The sequence below is a fragment of the Podarcis filfolensis genome, assembly GCF_964270895.1.
Source record: "Podarcis filfolensis genome assembly, chromosome: 9".
Classification (NCBI taxonomy): domain Eukaryota; kingdom Metazoa; phylum Chordata; class Lepidosauria; order Squamata; family Lacertidae; genus Podarcis; species Podarcis filfolensis.
Genome location: NC_139610.1, coordinates 3,907,184 through 3,930,219, shown reverse-complemented (window position 1 = coordinate 3,930,219; position 23,036 = coordinate 3,907,184). Strand labels below are relative to the sequence as shown.

The 23,036-nt window shown below is 44.5% G+C and overlaps 1 long non-coding RNA gene across 1 annotated transcript; it reads left to right on the top strand.

Moving 5' to 3' along the window:
- The first annotated feature begins 310 nt into the window (after positions 1–310).
- On the top strand, positions 311–17,896 carry LOC310770338. The gene is made up of 3 exons (XR_014552086.1): positions 311–528; positions 13,293–13,564; positions 17,730–17,896. It is a non-coding gene; the product is annotated as an uncharacterized lncRNA (long non-coding RNA).
- Positions 17,897–23,036: the final 5,140 nt, after the last annotated feature.

Genomic DNA, 23,036 nt, shown 5'->3' with positions numbered 1-23,036 from the left:
TAAATAGGTACAGCTCCAGCGGGAAGGTAAACGGCGTTTCCATGTGCTGCTCTGGTTCGCCAGAAGCGGCTTAGTCATGCTAGCCACATGACCCGGAAGCTGTATGTCGGCTCCCTCGGCCAGTAAAGCGAGATGAGCGCCGCAACCCCAGAGTCGGCCACGACTGGACCCTTTACCTTTACCTTAAGTTTGGACCCTTTACCTTTACCTTAAGGGGATGCTTTGTACCAGCCAGGAGAAAACTTCCTGTTTCCTCCTGAGCTGGGACAGACTTCCTCTAAATGTGACTAGAGATGGGTGTGGTCTAATCTGGCCCTCTCTCTGCTCAGGGAACAAGAGCAGGACAGTGAGCACACCTCTCTCTCTCTCTTTCGGCTCTTCTCCATTTTGTTTTTCTATGTGTGAGGAGAAGTGACTGCTCGTTCACAGTCACTTAGGAACAAACTCCCTTATGGAATAGTTCCACATCTGTATATATTTTTGTAACCTCAGTCTGCCTTAAGGGATCCAACTGTGAACTGAATGAATGTGAGTAAACTACTTTTATATTGACTTTAATAAGATTGTCGTGTTTATTCTTTTTAAGAGGGACAAGAAGGGATATTACCGGGAATCCTATATTTAGAGGCTAAAACTAGCCTGCAACGAGCAAACCACTGTGCCTTTAAAGGGGAATGTTTAAACTCTGCTTAGATATAGAACTTGCTAACGCAAGTTAGGAAGGATATCATTAAACAATATATCCTCTCCTGCCTCCCTGAACATTCCCACAAGGAGGAGGTGAGGAATATTTTCCTTCCCCCTGTTCCCACAACCCAGCGGAAGGTGTCTTTCTTACTGCAGATGTGACTCCCGTATTTTAAGGTGGAAATGCTGGAAATAGAGGTTACTGTCTGAGCTGCGCATCAGTGCAGTTGGGACTCAGTTCGTTGCTGCTGTGGGGTTTGGGGAAGAAGCAATACATGGTTTGAACACAACCTTCCTTCCTACTTATTGCAACATAAGTAGGCTGAAGGAAAAGCTGCCCCCAGCAGCTAGAACTAGAAGAGAACTAACAGAGCCCAATCAGACCAGAAGGCACTAATTTAAGCCAATGGTTTACACAAAACCCCTCCCACGTAGGTTACAGGTTCTTTCATCCAAGGAGGGAATGCTCTTTCATAATGCTGTCTCTGCAGTTCACTGGCATGAGCTGCCATCCCTGGCAGCTGAATTTCTGCAGCAACTGGCAAATATTATCATTGGTTTCTTCACTGTGCTGTTCTAATGAGGTAAAGGTAAAGGACCCCTGGATGGTTCTGCCCAGTCAAAGGTGACTATGGGGTTGTGGTGTTCATCTCGCTTTCTTTTTTTTTTTTTTTAATAATTTTTTATTAAAGGTTTTTATAACAACAACAAACATATAACAAATACATAAACAGACAAAAACAAAAACAAAACAAAAAACATGTACCATTTCATATCTTAATTTCTTATACCTTTCTTCCCCGACTTCCTCATGCCTCCCTTTTCTGTATTCCAAATTCTTATCAATTACTCAGCGAATCTTCCCTTATTTTAATTTAAATTTAATCTAATCTTCCTTATTCTCCTTGTCTTAACCATTGCTAATAGTAACCATTTACTTTCCAGTCCAACATCATTCTAACTTTCATTAATTTTGTAATATTTCTTTAGGTAATCCTTAAACTTTTTCCATTCTTCTTGCGCTGCTTCTCTTCCCTGGTTTCGGATTCTGCTCGTCATTTCTGCCAAACCCATGTAGTCTATCACCTTCGTCTGCCATTCTTCCAGTGTGGGTAATTCTTGCGTCTTCCAGTACTTCGCAATAAGTATTCTAGCTGCTGTTGTGGCGTACAAAAAGAAAGTTATATCCATCTTTAACACCCCCTGTCCGACAATACCCAAGAGAAAGGCCTCTGGTTTCTTAGGGAAAGTATATTTAAATACCTTTTTAAGTTCATTATAGATCATTTCCCAGAATGCCTTAATCTTCGGGCACGTCCACCAAAGGTGAAAAAATGTACCTTCCTTTTCTTTACATTTCCAACATTTATTATCAGGCAAGTGGTAAATCTTTGCAAGCTTGACTGGGGTTATGTACCACCTATATATCATTTTCATAATATTTTCTCTTAAGGCGTTACATGCCGTAAATTTTATCCCGGTGGTCCACAACTTTTCCCAATCAGCAAACAAAATATTATGACCAATGTCCTGAGCCCATTTAATCATAGCTGATTTAACCGTTTCATCTTGTGTATTCCATTTCAGCAGCAGATTGTACATTTTTGACAAATTCTTAGTACTGGGTTCTAACAATTCTGTTTCCAATTTTGATTTTTCCACCTGGAAGCCAATTTTACTGTCCAATTTAAACGCTTCATTTATTTGATGATAGTGCAACCAATCTCTCACCTTCCCTTTTAATTTCTCAAAACTCTGCAATCTCAGTTTGTCCCCTTCCTTTTCCAAAATTTCCCAGTATCTTGGCCACTTCGACTCCATGTTTAACTTTTTAACTGCCTTAGCTTCCATTGGCGACAGCCACCTTGGAGTTTTATTTTCCAGCAAATCTTTATATCTGATCCAAACATTTAATAGTGCCTTTCTGACAATATGGTTTTTGAAACTTTTGTGTGCTTTAACCTTGTCATACCACAAATATGCATGCCACCCAAAAATGTTATTAAAACCTTCCAAATCCAAAATGTCTGTGTTTTCAAGAAGCAGCCATTCTTTCAGCCAGCAGAAAGCTGCCGCTTCATAGTAGAGTTTAAAGTCTGGCAGGGCAAACCCCCCTCTTTCCTTTGAATCCGTTAATATCTTAAATTTAATTCTGGGCTTCTTGCCCTGCCAGACAAATTTAGATATATCTTTTTGCCACTTCTTGAAACAGTCCATTTTCTCCATTATTTGCAATGCTTGGAACAAAAACAACATTCTTGGCAATACATTCATTTTTATAACTGCAATTCGACCTAACAAGGAAAGCTTTAAGTTTGACCAGATCTCCAAATCTTTTTTCACTTCTGTCCAAGTTTTTTCATAATTGTCTTTAAATAGGTTCACATTCTTAGCTGTCATGTTTATACCCAAATATTTCACTTTTTTAACCACGGTCAACCCTGTCTCATTCTGAAACCTTTCTTTTTCAATCTGTGTTAAATTTTTCTCCAATACCTTTGTCTTTAACTTATTCAATTTAAATCCTGCCAATTGACCAAACTCTTGAATTATTTCCAAAACTCTTTTCGTACTAGCTTCTGGCTCTTGCAATGTAAGTACTAAGTCATCTGCAAATGCTCTCAATTTGTATTGTTTAGCTCCGACCTGAATCCCTTTAACCAACTGGTCCCTCCTAATCATATTAAGCAAAACCTCCAGGACCGATATAAAAAGTAGTGGGGAGATAGGGCACCCCTGACGTGTCCCTTTTTCAATCTTGAACTCTTCTGTAACCACATTATTTACAATTAGTTTTGCTTTCTGTTCAGAGTATATTGCACCTATGCCATTCTCAAACCCTTGGCCTACCCCCATCCCCCGGAGGTTCTTCAACATAAAACTCCAAGAAATGTTGTCAAAGGCTTTCTCGGCATCCACAAATATCAAAACAGCCTTAGTGTTTATATTCACTTCCAGCTTTTCCAAAATGTCAATTATATTCCTTACATTATCCGACAAATGCCTTTTTGGGAGAAAGCCCGCTTGGTCCCCGTGAATCTCCTCCATCAAAACTCTTTTCAGTCTCTTTGCTAAAATGTCAGCAAAGATTTTGTAATCCACATTCAATAACGAGATGGGTCGGTAGTTTTTAAGTTGGGTCTTTTCAGTCTCTGTCTTTGGTATAAGTGTAATGTAGGCCTCTCTCCACGTATCGGGTGCCCTTTTCCCCTCCATAATCTCATTGCAGACTTCCTTCAGAGGTTGTATCAACCCTTCCTTCAAAACTTTGTAATATTTGGAAGTCAGTCCATCCGGTCCGGGGGATTTGCCCAGCGTCATGCCTTGAATGGCATCTTCTATTTCTTGTGCTGATATCTCCTGGTTCAAAATTGTCTTACTTTCTTGCGAAACCTTTTTCAGCCCATTTTCCTCGAGGAATTGTTGTATATCCATTTCTTTCTGCGGCCCTTGTGTGTAAAGTTGTCTAAAGTAGTTCTGAAAACAGTTCCTAATTTCCGCTGGGTTGCTTATGTTCTTTCCTTCCACTTCTATATTTGTTACCGTGTTGAGTTTTTGTCTCTTCTTTATTTGCCAAGCCAGTAACTTGCCACATTTATCAGCAGATTCAAAGGTTTTTTGTCTCATTTGCTTAATTTTCCACTCTACTTCTTGATTTGTCAGTTCCATATATTGTATTTGGTGAAATTTAATTTCTCTTAGAATCTCTTGCGATTTTGGCTTCAATCTTAATTTCTTTTCCCCCTCTTTTATCTTTTCCAGGATTTTTTCCTTCCTTTCATTTTGCTTTCTTTTCTTTAATGTATTTTGTTGTATCAAGAACCCTCTCATCACGGCTTTACTTGCGTCCCATACTATTCTTTTTTCTACTTTAGTCCTTAAGTTAATTTCAAAATAGTCTTTCAAAGTTTTTTGGGCCTTCTTACAAATCTCCTCATCTCTGAATAAGATGTCATTCATTCTCCATCTGAAGGAACCAGTTGTTGTTTGCCTCATCACCATCTTTACTGCGTTGTGGTCGGAGAAGGTTTTTGGGCAGATTTCCACTTTCTTTATGTTCGGCGCCATACTGCTAGTCACCCAAATTTGGTCAATCCTTGTCCATGTCATTTTGGCTTCAGAAAAGAAGGTTCCCTCTCTTTCTAATGGGTGTTTTGTTCTCCAAATGTCAATCAAGTCCATATTGTCAGTCATTTCAAAAAAGGTCTTTGGTAGTCTTCCATCTTTTGTCACTACCTGTCTTTGTGCTTTGTCCATATTTGTTGAAACTACTCCATTCATGTCTCCCATCATGATTAAATTGTAATCCATATGGTCCATCAAGGTCTCATGCAATTTCTTAAAAAATTCAGCTTTCCCTTCATTTGGTGCATAGATTCCCACTATCAGATACTTTTCTCCTTGAAATTGGATTTCAATTGCCAAATATCTTCCTTGGTCATCTTTAAAAATTTGTTTCGGTTGCAGCTTTTCCTTTGCATAAATCACCACTCCTCTCTTTTTTACTCTGTCTGAAGATATAAATTCTTGTCCCAATCTTTTATTTATTAATAATTTCCTATGTGCTCTTGTCACATGGGTCTCTTGTAAACAAATCAAGTCCAATTGGTCTTTTTTTAAGGCATGAAATATATTTTTCCTTTTTCTGGGAATATTCAAACCGTTACAATTCCAGGTTAGAAGTTGCAGAGCCATGATGGGGTTATTTACTCTTTCCTCCTACAGCTCCCAGTTTTTGTTCCTCGTTTGTCGGTGGTTCCGTATCCGTATCTAATGAAGGATGCCCTTGTCCTGGAAACGTCTCTTTCTGTAGGTCTTCTTCGTGTTCTCCCAAGAACTTGTCTTTATCACTCACTGTCCTTATTCTTCTTTTCTTCCCCTTGTATTTAAAAGACAAGCCTTGGGGAAATTCCCACCTGAATGGTATGTAGTTCCTTTTCAGCAGTGTCACCAAGTCTTTGTAGAGTCCTCTTGCGTCCAAAATACTTTTGGGAATGTCTTTAAAAATCTCAATATGAAAATCTTCAATTCGAAGGGTTGTTTGGTAGTGCAGGTTCAATATTTTGTCTCGCTCCTCCTTTGATCTTAGAGTTATTAAGCAGTCTCTGGGTCTGTTCTTCCTCTGCCTTGCTCCCAATCTGAATGCGCTTTCTATCTTAAATTCTTCTTTGTCCAGCTCCTGCTTCCAAAAGTCAGAAAATTCTTTTGTCAGGTAGTCCACCAGGTTGTCACCTTCCTTTTCCGGCACAAGTCTAATCCTTAGGTTCCTCTCCTTGCGTTGCATATCCTGCATAGAGAGTGCCAGCTCATACTCATCCAGCTTCTTGTACACTGGTGGGAACTTTTCCTCAGCAGCAGTTGCAATTTCTTTAGCTTCCTCAGCTATCTTTCGTGTTGTAGATGAATCTTCCAGTAGTTTCCCAATTGCTTCTGCATTTGAGTTCACTTTGTTCCCAAGGTCAGTTATACTTTTTGTGTTTAAATCAATTTTCCCAGAGATTTCTTCAATTTTCTTATTTGTTTCAGCAACTTGTACTTTAGTTTCTGCGCCTTGCTTTTTTAGTTCCTCCAAAGAGTCATTTATCCTCCCCAGTACCTTAGCAAATGATTCTTCTGAAGACATTGTTTTCACTTTTGCCTTTGCGACAACTGTAGTTCCAGAGGCTCCTGTTACAGAAGCCCTTCTTTGCATGGAAGGATCCACTTTGTATTGTCTGCCAGATCTCAAGGTTGTTTCTTGTGAGTCCTCTTTCTCCTTACCATCTGCCATAACAAAGTCTTTTATTCAAGGTCATTCCCACACTCTTGAGCTGTCAGACAAAAGTTCTCAGGCTTTAAATTCCACTTGTTGCTGAAACAATTTATAAATCCTCTAGAGGGCGTGAAGTCAATTCTTTACCTTCATATTAGTCCCACACTCTCCAGAAAAGAAAAGAAAAGTCCTCCTAGATCCTTTCAATTATTCTTTTCTCTTTCTGAAGGATCCAGATCAGTAATCTCCTGCAAGTAACTTTACTATGCAACAAAGTAAATGCTTCAGGTTGAGAGTAGCCAAAGTCAATTAAAGATACTTTTTTACCTTCTTATAGCAACAGTCCTTAGCCGGTTCCTTTTCTCCGGCAGTCCGATCCCCAGGTATAAGAGCAGCGGTAAATAGCTCAATTTCTTTTGAATTGGCAGGAAAACACTTTAAAATCTTCTTTCCCCCCCCTCCTGCCTTCAGGGAGGGAGTTCTTTGCTTGGTGGTGGATTTCTTAGTTCCCACAGCTCTCTTTTCAAACAGTTACAGCCTAAATGTCTTTCGCTTTGATCTTGCTACAGAACGGAAAGCAGACTTCCTTTTTGATGCTTGTCCGTCTCGGTGCCCAATTTCTTTAATTTTAGTGTCCAATTGTATTTTAGAAGTCAATCCTACTCATGGATAGTTGTTCTTTTTAGTCCGAATTCACCGGAAGAAATCAGCGCTCTCCGCTAATGGCGACGCGGCTTCGCTTCGCAGGCTGGGTGAAAACGACTCTCGGCACCGCTCCACACACCCTCCGCTGATCCGCAGCCTTTAAAAAGGCTATTTCACAGCGTCGGGGGGGCGCAAAGGTGCCCGCCGAGTCTCCGGTTCACAGGCTACGCGCCTGTGATTTTTGAGGGTCCCCGCTCCGCCGTAGCTGGCAGGACCCGAACCCACGAAGCAGATCTCTCCCGGAGCTCCGCCATTACGCGCTGGCGCTAACCGGAAGTCCCGTGTTCATCTCGCTTTCAGGCCGAGGGAGCCGGCGTTTGTCCACAGACAGCTTTCCGGGTCATGTGACCGGCAGGACTAAACTGCTTCTGGTGCAAGGAAGGGAACACTGGAATTTGCTGCCAAGGAGTGTGGTGGAGTCTCCTTCTTTGGAGGTCTTTAAGCAGAGGCTTGACAACCATATGTCAGGAGTGCTCTGATGGTGTTTCCTGCTTGGCAGGGGGTTGGACTCGATGGCCCTTGTGGTCTCTTCCAACTCTATGATTCTATGATTCTATGACTGTGATGGAAACCAGAGCACACGGAAGTGCCATTAACTTTCCCGCTGAAACGGTACCTGTTTATCTACTTGCACTGCATGCTTTCGAACTGCTAGGTTGGCAGGAGCAGGGACCAAGCAACAGGAGCTCACCCCGTCACGGGGATTCAAACCGCCAACCTTCTGATCGGCAAGCCCAAGAGGCTCAGTGGTTTAGACCACAGTGCCCCCCACAACTGATGACTCCTCAGGTAGTGCAGCAGGAAAAGCAACTACTGGTTGCTCTAGTCTAAAGGATGCTTCTGCTGATGTCACTTTGAGAGGAACCGTACTCCAGTCAGGAAGGATGTGAACAAACTGATTTATTTTTTTTCAGAATTACTATACAAGTAGCTCACAACTTATGCACATTTAACTTGCATGCAATCAGCTTTATGTGCTTGGCAAAAATAAAATAAAATTTAAAAGGGGGCAGAAAGGGGGTGGACGTCCTGGTAACAAGACTTGGAGACTGTGAGCTGAGAGTCACCTGTCTTTTAAGAGAGGCCTAAAAAACAGGGCCAGCAATGCAAGCCCTCCTTCTGAACTGCTCCAGAAGCCCATCCTTCTCTTTTCTCAGAGTAACATATAAAGACTAGCCAATGCCAAGCTCTGGAGCTGGCCCTGGGAGCAGCCAGCATTAGCTTTCTCGAAACTTCCTCTTATTCAGGAATTGGGGGAGGGGGGTTAACGTGCGAAGCAATATGATTGCCTTAACTGCTTCTGACATCCATAAAATCTAATGCAGTATAAAGTCATTTGATCTGAATTATCAGATTATAGAGAATGCTTCTCTAATGTGATGCCACAGATGAGGTAAAGAATAATAAACCCATCCATTAATTCCCACTGTCACTACTTAACAGCTCCCACTCCCAGGCAGCACTGCCTTAACACTGGCAATATATGCTGCTAGATTTGCCTTGCATTCTCCACTCACTAGAAACAAACAAACAACCATAACTCTGTAGCTTGAAAATACATAGATATGCACTGCAGAAAATAAAATGTTTCAAAACAAAAATTTAAAGGGAAGACAGGCATAATGGAATGCCCTCCCATCAGATGTCAAGGAGATAAATAACTACAACTTTTAGAAGACAAGGCAGCCCTATATAGGGAAGTTTTTGATGCTTGACGCTTTATTATGTTTTTATATCTGTTGGGAGCCACCTAGAGTGGCTGGGGCAACCCAGTCAGATGGGCAGGGTAAAAATAAATTATTATTACTGTTATTATTATGTCAAGATAGCATGATAGCACAGTTGTTTCACTGTACATACTTGCAGTTTTAAAAAAATACATGTACTGTTTTTCACCTGGGGATGAGCTCTGAGGAACAACAATACCATAGGCTTTTAGCAAGGTTCAGTTTTCATTTGGGTGTTTGTAGAGCAGAAGTGGTGGGCCTCAAAATTAATGACCTCATGTTGCCCAAGCACTCTTGCCCCATAATAATGAAGTTTTTATTGGTGCCAACTTTAATTTTTTTTTAACAACCTGACCACTGGGGGGAGGATGGTGCCGAAAGGCATGCTTCTGCACCCAGGTCTAGAGCAATTGTTCTGAAACTTTCTGCTTGATGGAATTGTTTTGGGAATGATTCATCTCCTTGGCAACACACCAGACCAGACCATGTCATTACCGAGGAGGCAGGTTTAGTCATTTTTTGAGGACTACCCCTGCTTTAGTCGTTTTTTGAGGACTATCCCTGGGACACGGGTGGCGCTGTGGGTAAAACCTCAGTGCCTAGGACTTGCCGATCGTATGGTTGGCGGTTCGAGTCCCCGCGGCGGGGTGAGCTCCCGTCTTTCGGTCCCAGCTCCTGCCCACCTAGCAGTTCAAAATCACTCTTAAGTGCAAGTAGATAAATAGGTACCGCTTTATAGCGGGAAGGTAAACGGCGTTTCTGTGTGCTGCGCTGGTGCTGGCTCGCCAGCTGCAGCTTCGTCACGCTGGCCACGTGACCCGGAAGTGTCTTCGGACGGCGCCGGCTCACGGCCTCTAGAGCGAGATGAGCACACAACCCTAGAGTCAGTCACGACTGGCCCGTACGGGCAGGGGTACCTTTACCTTTACTTTATCCCTGCCTCCAGGTCTGGTCTTGACCGGAAGGATACTGGAATCAGCAAGGGAAACCCACATGACCTGAAAGTGTTGCTGTGCAATGCCAGGTCAATGATGAATAAAACCACTGCCATCCACGACCTGATTGTGGATGGAGGATTTGACCTGGCATGTGTGACAGAGACCTGGTTGGATGAAGCAGATGGGCCTGTCCTTGCCGCTGCTTGCCCACCGGGTTTCTCTTACGCACAGCAATCCAGGTCATGTGGGCGGGGAGGGGGGGTTGCAGTGATTTTTAGGAAGTCATTAGTCTGCACCAGGCGTCCTATTGGGAAGACCCAGTTCTCTGAGTGCATGTTCTGGAAGTTGGGCAATAGGGGCTGTACAGGATTCCTATTGGTGTACCGACCTCCCCGCTGCACCAAGGATTCCCTGCCCGAGCTGCTTCAGGTTGTGGCGGATATTCTCCTGGAGACACCTAGCTTGGTTGTCCTGGGGGATTTTAACATCCATGCCGACACGACCTTACAAGGGGCCGCTCGGGACTTTGTGGAAAGCATGGCCTCCATGGGGCTGTCCCTGAATAAGTTTGGCCCAACTCATAGCCGCAGACATGCCTTAGACTTGGTGTTTACCTCTACGGATGTTGGTGATCTGACATTAACTAAAAGCGAAACAAAAGAAGTGCCATGGTCAGATCACTTCCTGGTGCAACTGGACTTCTCTGCGACCCTTCCCCTCTGCAGGGAGGTGGGACCGATTCGGATGGTCCGCCCCCGCCACTTAATGGATCCAATTGGCTTCCAGAGAGTGGTAGGGGATGTTTTATCCCAAGTTGATGGCCTTTCAGCTGATTCCCTGGTGGCCCGCTGGAATGCGGAGTTAACCAGGGCTATTGACTGTCTGGCTCCAAAGCGCCCTCTCCGATTGCATGGAGCCCGGACAGCCCTGTGGTTTTCCCCAGAGCTGAGGGCGATGAAACAATCATTGAGACGGCTAGAGCGCCGGTGGCGGAAAACTCATTCTGAATCAGACCGGATACGGGCTAGAGCTCAACATTGAGCCTACCAAGTGGCAATGGCGACGGCAAAGAGGGCCTTCTTCGCCGCCTCCATTGCATCTGCAGAAAACAGCAGCAGGAGACTTTTTCAGGTGGTTTGCAATCTATCGGAACCACCTGCATCTTGGGGGCCTGGTAGGGACCCCAAGATCTCCTGCAATGCTTTTGTAAAGTTTTTTGCAGATAAAGTCGCTCAGATTCAGAAGGAGGTAGACACCACTGTGAGAGCAGGGCTGGGGCGGGAGAGTGCTAGAGTTCTGTCTAGTCCTGTTACATGGGATCAATTCCAATCTGTTACCTCCGAGGATGTGGACAGGCTGCTTGGACAAGCAAAACCGACCACCTGTCTCCTTGATCCTTGCCCATCCTGGCTGATAAAAGCGAGCCAGGAAGGGCTGGGCGATGGGCTCTGCGGGGTGGTGAATGCTTCCCTCTGTGAGGGAGCCTTCCCAGACCCGCTGAAAGAGGCGGCCATTAAACCGCTTCTTAAAAAAACATCTTTAGACCCGGCCAATTTGGCCAACTATCGCCCAGTCTCAAATTTACCATTCTTGGGCAAGGTGATTGAGCGGGTGGTTGCCAAACAACTCCAAGCACGCCTGGAGGATGCGGACCATTTGGATCCCTTCTAATTGGGATTCAGGCCTCACCATGGGACTGAAACTGCCTTGGTCGCGCTGGTTGATGATCTCCGGCGGGCTAGGGACAAAGGTGAGAGCTGTTTCCTAGTTCTGCTGGATCTCTCAGCGGCCTTTGACACCATCGACCATAACATCCTTCTGGACCGTCTAGAGGGGCTGGGAGCTGGGGGCACTGTTATACGGTGGTTCCGGTCCTTTCTCCTGGGCCGTGTCCAGAAAGTGGTGGTGGGGGATGAGTGTTCAGACCCCTGGGCTCTCACTTGTGGGGTGCCTCAGGGTTCTGTCCTCTCCCCCATGCTTTTTAATATCTATATGAAGCCGCTGGGAGAGATCATCAGGGGGTTTGGGCTGGGTGTTCATCAGTATGCAGATGACACCCAGCTCTACCTCTCCTTTAAATCAGAACCAGTGAAGGCGGTGAAGGTCCTGTGTGAGTGCCTGGAGGCGGTTGGAGGATGGATGGCGGCTAAGAGATTGAGGTTGAATCCTGACAAGACAGAAGTACTGTTTTTGGGGGACAGGGGGCAGGCGGGTGTGGGGAATTCCCTGGTCCTGAATGGGGTAACTGTGCCCCTGAAGGACCAGGTGCGCAGCCTGGGAGTTATTTTGGACTCACAGCTGTCCATGGAGGCACAGGTTAATTATGTGTCCAGGGCAGCTGTCTACCAGCTCCACCTGGTACGCAGGCTAAGACCCTACCTGCCCGCAGACTGTCTTGCCAGAGTGGTGCATGCTCTAGTTATCTCCCGCTTGGACTACTGCAACGCGCTCTATGTGGGGCTACCTTTGAAGGTGACCCAGAAACTGCAATTAATCCAGAATGCGGCAGCTAGACTGGTGACTGGGAGTGGCCGCCGGGACCACATAACACCAGTTCTGAGAGATCTGCATTGGCTCCCAGTACGTTTCCGAGCACAATTCAAAGTGTTGGCGCTGACCTTTAAAGCCCTGAACGGCCTCGGTCCTGTATACCTGAAGGAGCGTCTCCACCCCCATCATTCAGCCCGGACACTGAGATCCAGCGCCGAGGGCCATCTGGCGGCTCCCTCATTGCGAGAAGTAAGGTTACAGGGAACCAGACAGAGGGCCTTCTCGGTAGTGGCGCCTGCCCTGTGGAACGCCCTCCCAGCAGATGTCAAGGCAATAAACAACTATTTTACTTTTAAAAGACAACTGAAGGCAGCCCTCTTTACGGAAGTTTTTAACGTCTGATGCTGTACTGTTTTTAATATTCAGTTGGAAGCCGCCCAGAGTGGCTGGGGAAACCCAGCCAGATGGGTGGGGTATAAATAATAAATTATTATTATTATTATTATTATTATTATTATTATTATTATTATTATTATTTTCTGCAGGTCTGCCACAGAACTCCAACACACTGCAAATGTTCTAGGGTGCTTTACATACTCAGTTCAAAAGGGACACTAGCCAGGTCTCTTGAGTCTCATCGCTACCCCATATGAACTCAGAACAGGAGCTAGAACTCACTAACTTTTCAAGGATCTTTCAGGGAAGCTAGTTGGCCATTAGCTGATTTTGATGGGGGTTGAAGAACTTTTTACAAATTCAAGGATCCTCAGAATTCCCTGGAGAGCTCCTCATTGCGTAAACCACACCATTCGTCCAGAAGTGAGCTTGAAAACCCTGGTACGGAGAATAAAATGGGTACTAAGAAATCAGAATGCAGAAGTTGGCCACACCTGGTTTAGGGGAGTTGACCAGAAAACCTGGCAGCCCCATTCCTCTTTCGTTTTCTATGCCTCTATGAATTTTATGGCAGATGTTTCTTTTCTGCCGTTTCAGAAGTGTTTGTTAGCAGTGTCACGAAAAAGAACATCGGCACTTCTATGGAAGCAAACTGGAAAAGACCAGCAGGAAGTTCTGCACAGCCACCCCAGGACTGAAAGGCAGGTCCCACCTCTAGCTGTGAGTGGTGAGCAGAGAAGAAACCCTTCAGTTTTCATGCTGTGACAGGAACTAGCACAGGAAACCTTCAACAGGTATGCAGTCTGCAGCTAACAGACACCAACGGGGAATTAAGCAACTAATTAGTGGCTATATTGTGAAAAATCTAGGTATGCAAGGTTGTTCTTCCCTTTTCATTTCTTGATCCAAAGCTGTCAGATGGTAATAATAAACGCTCCTATTCTGAGACAGTTCACTCCTTTGCTTTTCTAAGCCAAAGAGGCTGCAACTTTTCTCCCACACCCCAAAATTTTTATGGTGCCAGAGTCTTTTCATCTTCTCTCGACGGCTACACTCAGCAGGACTGGGCTAATTATTTTCTTCACACTGTCTGTACAAATCGCTTCTTTTTTTATTGTCAGCATGCTGATGGTCCAGATCAGAGATTTAACTTTGTAATGGGCTCTGAAAACCCTCTCACAGGCATGTCTCACAGCTTGGAAAACGTCGGCAAAATTTATACCCCCAAAGGTGGTCTAGAGGCCTGATCTTAAATAAAGTAAAGTAAAATGGACAGTAAATAAGGAACTGAGGTAGCTCTGAATATTGGAGTCACTGGAAGGGCTTCTTGTTCTGATATCAGGGCAGGGAGCAGGGAATCCAAGTTAGATTCCACTTTCTGCATGGATTTGAAGACTGAATTTCTACTTTCTTCAAGCTCAGCCCTCTTTCATTCCTTGCACTTGAGTTCTCATTAGCATAATAAAATTGTAGCCAATGTCTCTCTCAATACACAAAGCTTTTGTGTACTTAATTAGACCATGACACTGATACCAAGAACTATGTAGTTCTGTGTACACCTAGACACTGCAACCGACACACTAACCCAGTTTGGAAAGCAGCCTTACTTTTCAGCTACAGACTCAACGCCAGTTAGCTAGTGTTAATGGCCTAGCAATCTTCTGTGCACATCTCCTTTACAGTAAAGAGTTGGCCATATTAAGAGGGCTACTTTTTGAAACCAAATGCAAATACATCAGTAACACCAGTTTTGAACAGATTGCCTGAGGTGTCTCTGATTCACAGCAGAAAGGAAAATACTCCAATACCAAGTCACAAAAAGCAAAACTTGGGGTTTTTTGTGAGTGTGCACACTTTATTTGAAATATTTATTTTTGTGCACTTTTTTGTCCAACAGCCTATCTCTTAAGGGTGGGAAATTATTTCTGAAGAAGCATCTTTTGATTGGTTAAGTTTCAAATGAAAACAATCCATGAGGAGAGGCAGTTTTGGGAGCATCAGGAAGATTAAAGCAGAAGGCTAAGAAATATCTACGTCCTAATGCTTTGCACTAATGGGATCATTAATGTTACCACTTTGGTTTACTACCTTAAAATGATTTTATCTCTATGAGATGTGACACTGCTGTCAGGCGTACAGCAGCTTCCTGTAATTGGATACATATGAAAGCATCAAGAGCAGAACTAATCCAGCTCATGGTTCTGCTCTGGCAAAAAAGAAAAATAATCCTTTTCATATCTGATTTTTTAAAATGGCTTTGGGCCATTTTGGAGGGAATAAACAAATGCAGAAAAGAGCTGAAATGATAAACATTTATTTGTTGTTGTAATTCTTTTTCATTTTTACCACCACTAATGGCATACCCTCAGTCTCAGAAAAGCACAGATTAGTTGCCCAGTACAGTGGTACCTCAGGTTAAGTACTTAATTCGTTCCAGAGGTCCGTTCTTAACCTGAAACTGTTCTTAACCTGAAGCACCACTTTAGCTAATGGAGCCTCCTGCTGCTGCCGCGCCGCCGCTGCACGATTTCTGTTCTCATCCTGAAGCAAAGTTCTTAACCTGAAGCACTATTTCTGGGTTAGCGGAGTCTGTAACCTGAAGCGTATGTAACCTGAGGTACCACTGTAGCATACTTCTTATACTAAAGAGTTGTCCTCAGAATCAGAGCAATTGTTTTTTCTCAATACAAATGTGAGGGTTACTGAGCCTCCTCTACCTTTCCTGGCCTGTGTAAGCTAAGCATAGAACCATAGAACCATAGAGCTGGAAGGGACCTTGAGGGTCATCATCCAACCTCTGCTTAAAAACCCCCAATTAATGAGAGTCCATCACCTTCCAATGGAGTCCCATTCCACTGTGAAATAGCTTTTACCAGCAGAAAGTATTGACCGATATTCAGTCAGAATCTCCTTTCTTGTAACTTGAGGCCATTGATTCGGGTCGTCCCCTCCAGAGTAAATAAAAAGCTTGCTCCATCTTCTATGTGACAGCCCTTCAGATATTTTGAAGGTGTCTATCATGTCGCCTCTTTTCCAGGCTAAACTTACCCAACTCCCTCAACTGTTCCTCATATGGCTTGGTTTCCAGCATGGGTAGGCAAACGAAGGCCTGGGGACCGGATCCGGCTCAATCGCCTTCTAAATCCGGCCCATGGACGGTCCGGGAATCAGCGTGTTTTTACATGAGTAGAATGTGTCTTTTTATTTAAGATGCATCTCTGGGTTATTTGTGGGGCATAGAAATTCGTTCATTCCCCCCACCCCAAAAATATAGTCTGGCCCCCATCAAGATCTGAGGGACAGTGGACCGGCCCCCTGCTGAAAGAGTTTGCTGACCCCTGCCCTTGAGCATCTTCGTTGCCCTCTTCTGTACATGTTCCAGCTTGTCAATATCCTTTTTAAATTGGGGTGCCCAGAAATGGACACAGAACTCAAGGTGAGTTTTGACCAAGGCAGAATAAGTGTAAAGGGACCCCTGACCGTTAGGTCCAGTTGCGGATGACTCATCTCGCTTTATTGGCCAAGCTCAGCTCGCTTTATTGGCCGAGGGAGCCGGCATACAGCTTCCAGGTCATGTGGCCAGCATGACTAAGCCCCTTCTGGCGAACCAGAGCAGTGCACGGAAACGCCGTTTACCTTCCAACCAGAGCGGTACCTATTTATCTACTTGCACTTTGACGTGCTTTCGAACTGCCAGGTTGGCAGGAGCTGGGACTGAGCAACAGGAGCTCACCCTGTTGCGGGGATTCGAACCGCCAACCTTCTGATTGGCAAGCCCTAGGCTCTGTGGTTTAACCCACAGCGCCACCCGCAGAATAGAGCAGCATTATTCCTTCCCTTGATCTGGCCACTGTACATCTGTTGATGCAGCCTAGAATAGCATTAGCTCTTTTTTTCCTCGCTTTTTTCTTTTTGCTACTACATCCCACTGTTGACTCATGTGAAGCTTGTGATCCACCCAGACCCCTAGATGCTTTTTCAATATGCTACAGGCAAGCCAGGTGTCTCCTGTCTTATATTGTGCTGCTGGTTCTTCCTGCCTAAGTGTAGAACCTTACATTTGTCCCTATTGAAATCCATTTTGTTACTTTGGGCGCAGTTCTCCAGTCTGGAATCCTGATTCTGTCTTCTGTGGCATTGGCTACCCCTCCCAGTTTGGTGTCATCTGCAAATTAGATGAGCACCCCCTCGATTCTTTCAAATGCTCAGGAAATGATGGGAAACAGTGGGCAAATATGCTATAGAGCCAGTGTGGTGTAGTGGTTAAGAGCGGTAGTCACGTAATCTGGGGAACCGGGTTCACGTCTCCGCTCCTCCACATGCAGCTGCTGGGTGACTTGGGCCAGTCACACTTCTCTGAAGTCTCTCAGCCCCACTCACCTCACAGAGTGTTTGTTGTGGGGGAGGAAGGGAAAGGAGATTGTTAGCCGCTTTGAGACTCCTGAAGGGGAGTGATAAAGCGGGATATCAAATCCAAACTCTTCTTCTATAGATCAGGAGTGGCTTCCAGACGTGGTTGGGCTCCAACTCTCACCATCCTTGATTAATGGCCACTCTGACAGAGACTGACCTTGGGGGCCACAGATTAGCCACCCCTGCTGTAGATCTGTGGCCTGAGTCCATCCACCTGTGACTAATCCCTTACTCTCCAGTGATGTTACAACTCCCCACCGCCCGGGAAGGGTGTTAGTTCCCCTAGAGCAGGAAGGAATAAGTTCAATGTGCAGCATATGTTGTAGTCTGGCGGTGGGGAGGAAATCAACAGTCCCCTTTACAAAACAAAATCAGTGACTCTAATGAGCTTGGGATGAGGCTGATCTCTCTCTGCATGTTTCTGTTTGCCTTGCTTTCTCTAAGAAGGATTACAGGATCAAATCTGACCATGCAATGTATAAACTGCAATTTTCGAAAAAGAGGAATTCATGGAAATTAATTTCTCATCTGAGGATGCTGAGTGTAGACAATAGCAATTGCAGAGCACTGATTGCAAACATTATCTCTTCTGTCTTGATTTTCCTTGTTCTCCCCCCACAGCCTTCAATCAACATGACTGAATAGAAACCTCAGTGTTCAGCATCACAAGACATGAGCTGGCACTTAGTCAACAATGCCTTGTGTTCTGTCAGCAGGCTTCATGCCTGGTTCTCATATTACCTTCTCTTTCTGCATCAATATGTATGATGATTAGCAGTAAAATAACAAAGTGCTTCCTTCTCATCATTTTTGTTGTGTGGGTAATTTTGTCACCTGAGCTTAGTTTTGTAAACGGAGCACATTTTAAATGCACAAAATGCTAAGAATCTGGTCGTTTCTTAGCATGGCAAGATCTATAAGGCAAGGTCAGCTTACCATCTCCTGTGGCAGGTTTTAGATACCATTAAGAGCAAAAGGGACAAAGGAATCTGGTCCACTGTTTTGCTCTTGTGCAGCTCATTTCAAATTGGCTTCCCCAGGAGAGCTTCATGATAGCTTGCGCGCCATGTTAATTAGTGAGAGGAAGATGCAATGCAGATGGATTGATTGATTTTGCCTTGCATTGTTTTTAGTTGATAATGCCAAAAGACAGACGGGCCAGGCCGACCACTGATATCAATAGGAATCCCCCCCCCCTTGAGGCTTGGAGGGGTGGTTTTCATCAGAACAACGGCATGGGAGGATTGTATTCTGCTGAAGTCCTGATTCTGGATAGGTTATCAATTAGCTCCGGCAGCTGTCTGGAATTTGAAAAAGTTACGTGTGATGATAAATCACGTGTTTAATGGCACATATCGTTTGGCCCTTGAGTAGCTGGTAGTGGGATTAAACTGAAGTATTTTTGTTGCTAGGTTGGGCCCTGGCAGTGAGAATAAAAGGTAAAGGGACCCCTGACTGTTAGGTCCAGTTGTGGACGACTCTGGGGTTGCAGCGCTCATCTCGCTTTATTGGCCGAGGGAGCCGGCGTACAGCTTCCGAGTCATGTGGCCAGCATGACTAAGCCCCTTCTGGCGAACCAGAGCAGCGCACGGAAATCCCGTTTACCTTCCCGCCAGAGTGGTACCTATTTATCTACTTGCACTTTGAAGTGCTTTTGAACTGCTAGGTGGGCAGGAGCAGGGACCGAGCAACGGGAGCTCACTTTGTTGCGGGGATTCGAACTGCCAACCTTCCGATCGGCAAGCCCTAGGCTCTGTGGTTTAACCCACAGCACCACCCATGTCCCAGTGAGAATATATTGTCTTTAAATGGATTATAGAGGATCTGTGCAATTAGTTTTGGATTTTGCGTGATCCCAAAGAGAACCAAGGAATTACAAGCCAGTTACACTAACATCTACTTGGTGGCAAAGCAATATTAAAGGTTTATTAAGAGTGAGGTCTTTCACCAGAGGTTGGGTGGCCATCTGTCTTGAATCCTTTAGTTGAGATTCCTGCATTGCAGGGGGTTGGACTAGATGACCCTCAGGGTCCCTTCCAACTCGACCATTTTATGATTCTATAATTCTAAGCCTTGCTCTGCCTCACCAGACTTTTGGAATTGACTGTATCAACAAGTGGAGATAGGGGTGAATCAGTGCGTATTATATACAGGGGCTTCCAAAAGGTTTGGGGCAAGGGCTGTCACCAAGGTCTCCTGAGTAAGTGTCTAGGATAAAAGGAGAAGCCCTCTCATGAATTAGTACTGGTTAAACAGCAAGGAGCAGAAAGATTAAGAGGACTTTCTTCTCAAGTGAGGAGGAGTATGCATAGCTGTTCATTAAAAGCAACCACAACCACAGTAAAACCAGCTGTAGGATTTGGTCGTGATGCCTATGAATAAATTTTCCTTGTGCTGATGACCCATTTCTGTCAGTAATAAACTTGTCGGAAAGAATATAAGCAAAACTTTGCTTTAACTTTGCCTGTGTGAAGGGGACTGACAATGACCTCCCTGCTGCTGGTGATGTGAGATTTAAAGTAGCATTATATATAATGGTTTATATAATCATGCTGACCCTCTGTAGAGTGGTGAAACGCAATTATCAAAATAAAAGCATTAAACTATTATCATTTTTCATAAGAATGCAGAATTGGATTTCCACTACAAGGTTAGATTGCTTCGTTTTAAAAGGTTATACTAATTCATGATAGATCTGTCAAAAGCTACAATTCCTTCTAATAGTGAATTTGACTGATAAGAGTGCTAGTCAGTTTGGCACCAAAAAATGGACACCCCAAAAAGACAGTTAGATGTTCCTCCATACTCAAGGAACTCCCCAGATGTTTAGAAGTATGCAACTTTGTAAAGTAAAAGAACATAATGCCTGAAAACCTGAAGAACCTTTGAGTTTCCAGGAGTTTATGAAATGTTGAGGTGTTAGCTGAGAAAAAGAACCCTGGGGTGCGTGGCAGAAACGAGAATGAGCTTGCTCAGACCCTCTACTTTTGGAAACGTTGATATCTCTGTGGTAGTTTTTGTTATGTGAGTGGTGTCACCGTACCCTCCAACATGCCCCAGTGCAAAACCAAGCCATGTGTCTTCTGGATCGCGCGCCTGTGTGAGTCATGTGATCCACGCAAGCACATGGCATCCAAAAACACATGTTTTGGGATGCTGCGATCTCATTTGGTAGGATCCATTCCTTTAAGGATCCTTAAGCCATTTTAGGCTTTACAAGTAGCCATCTCCTCAAATGTTGCTCAGAAATGAACCAGGAGTCAGTGCAGCTGGTACAGCAATGGTGTAATACACTCCAAGCAACAGCCTCATTGGTGCATTCTGAATTGCTGTACCAGCCTAGCAGTTTGCTTTATAGCTCAGCTACCATATGGTTGCTTGTTTTATTCCAAAATGTCTACAAACAAGCATATCTGCACAATTCTTTCCCCCTCATTGCCTCCCCTTCACCTTGAAATTCCAGTTGCACCCATAATAACCGCTCAATCAAACTTCAACATAGTGTGATGAAGCAAGCAGGATCCAGCACAATTTCATAAATTATTAGAACAGCAAATGAAAGTATTGGTACAGTCTACTAATCTATTATTGTGTGGTAAATCTGGACTGCAGCATTTGTGAAAGGCATGTCAATGACTCCTAAGTAAGGAATGCCCTATTTGTGTACAGTTTTTAAGGAAGTTTACGTGGAGTGTTTCATGCTGTCTTCAAAGTTACAGCTGTTCTTTTCAGAGACCTGCTGTAAGAATTGGCTGACGTATCGCTCAGAGCAGGACCTGCCTGCAGCTGTGCAAGTATGGCAGAGACCAGGACCCTGGGCGGACAGGCAGCATTGGAAACATCTGCTGCCCCAGCTAGGCATGCACCGGTTGCTGGGCAGCTCTGTAAAGTCTCCCTGCTCTGGGGTCGGGGCCACCCTGGCAGGACCAAGGGAGCTGTCCAATTGGGGGCAGCACTTTGGGGTGGAGCAAGGGCATGGGCCAGCCCCCACAATGCGGAACAAGTGGAAGTGTCCACTAGCTTGTGCAAGCAATTACAATACAGTTGCTAGCAATTATTTTCAATTCATTCAGTTCTTTGGATGCAATGCAATATGTGTCATTAGATCAATCAATGGGCTGTATCCCCAATACTAGTTGAATTTAATTGGCTTTGGAATCAATTGGTGGCATTCAACTAATTTTTACACAGAGTAAAGGGACCCCAGACCATTAGGTCCAGTTGTGGCCGACTCTGGGGTTGCGGCGCTCATCTCGCTTTACTGGCCAAGGGAGCCGGCGTACAGTTTCCAGGTCATGTGGCCAGCAGTTTCTGGTGAAACTGGAGCAGCGCACGGAAACGCCGTTTACCTTCCCGCCAGAGTGGTATCTATTTATCTACTTGCACTTTGGCGTGCTTTCAAACTGCTAGGTTGGCAGCAGCAGGTTCCTCCATACTGGGCACTGAGCCTAGTGGGTGCTATAGGCTGATGCAAATATTGAGGCAGCAAAAGGCAGAGGGGTGCCAAATTTTGGGTTCGCACAGGGTGCCGCTGAAATTTGAAAGACCCAAGTCTGCCCCTCGTTTTAGTCATTATTAACTTTAGCTTAATTGGGCCACTGTGTTTAAGACTGAGCCCACAGCAGGGCCAGCCTGAGACATTTTGGCACCTGAGGCGAATCACAAACTGGCATCCAGCCCTCCGGCCAGGGAACAAAAGGTGAGTGAAGATCCACATCAGGAACAAGAGGGGAACAAACATCTCCATCGAGAACAAGGGTGAGAGGAGACCAGCACTGTAAGAGAGACCGTCAAGGGGGCCTCCAAGGAGTGCACTGCTGTTGTTGTTGCCATTGTGGCAGCAGGTGAAGCCTTCCCTGGAGGCCGGATCTGCTGTCCCTGTGGATCCTGCCACCTGAAGTGGCCATCTCACCTTGCCTCATGGATGGGCTGGCCCTAGCCCACAGTCATTTCACTGCACAAAACAACACACACTCCTGGTTTCCTTGTGGGGCCCCTTTGCAATTTTCCATATTCAAGCACACATACACAAAATGCCTTTTAAGGTGTATTAGGAGGCCAGAGATAACTTCTCAACTCATTTCATATTTTTTAAAAATGTTCATCTTTGATATTTTATGAATACTTTAGAAGAGAGTGTGAGGTATGAAAAGCTTTCCCTTATTAAAACCTTCCTTGCATGCACTTCCTCCTCAAAGTTTTGCTGTGGCTTGAGCAAAGCAGAGAGAGGGGCGGAGAGAGTAATAAAAGCATGTAATTTGCATGTAATACTAAAGCTTATAGAGGAAAGTTCAGAGGGAGAAATTAGCAATTAGTAAATTTAAAATAATACATTCTGCCAGTTTCTTTGTTTGCCTCAGATCACATAATTATGCAGATGACCAGTTGGAAAGGTTCTCTCCTATGGTTAAAGTTGGCAGCCTTATCTAGGGATGGAATTTTCCTGCAACAAGGTACAGCTAATGCGTTTAGTGCTGGAGTTGCTTTAGGCTGAAAGTAGGGCCTCATATATGCAAATTCTTCTCTCTCTCTCTCTCTCTCTCTCTCTCTCTCTCTCTCTCTAATTTATGCACACTGCTTCACCATTGTACAATAACCCTTTCTCCCAGGTTTTCACACACACACACCACAATCCAAAAGGAATTTATTCTGTAAATAACTTCCTGCTTTTGCCTTAAAAACATAAAACATAATCATTGTATTATTCTGACTAAATATCAAGCATGAACATTTTAAAAATTGAAATTGATATGTATCTCCATTCTGAGTCTCCTAGATGGTTTTCCAGTATGGGACCTCAATATATCTATGTGTACATGTAAATTACAAAATATGTAGATACACAATAATAGTGTGACTAGTTAAAAATCATTGAGGGGGGGGGACATGGCTGCCTGTGCCTTTCAGATGTGAAATTTAGGAGGTACA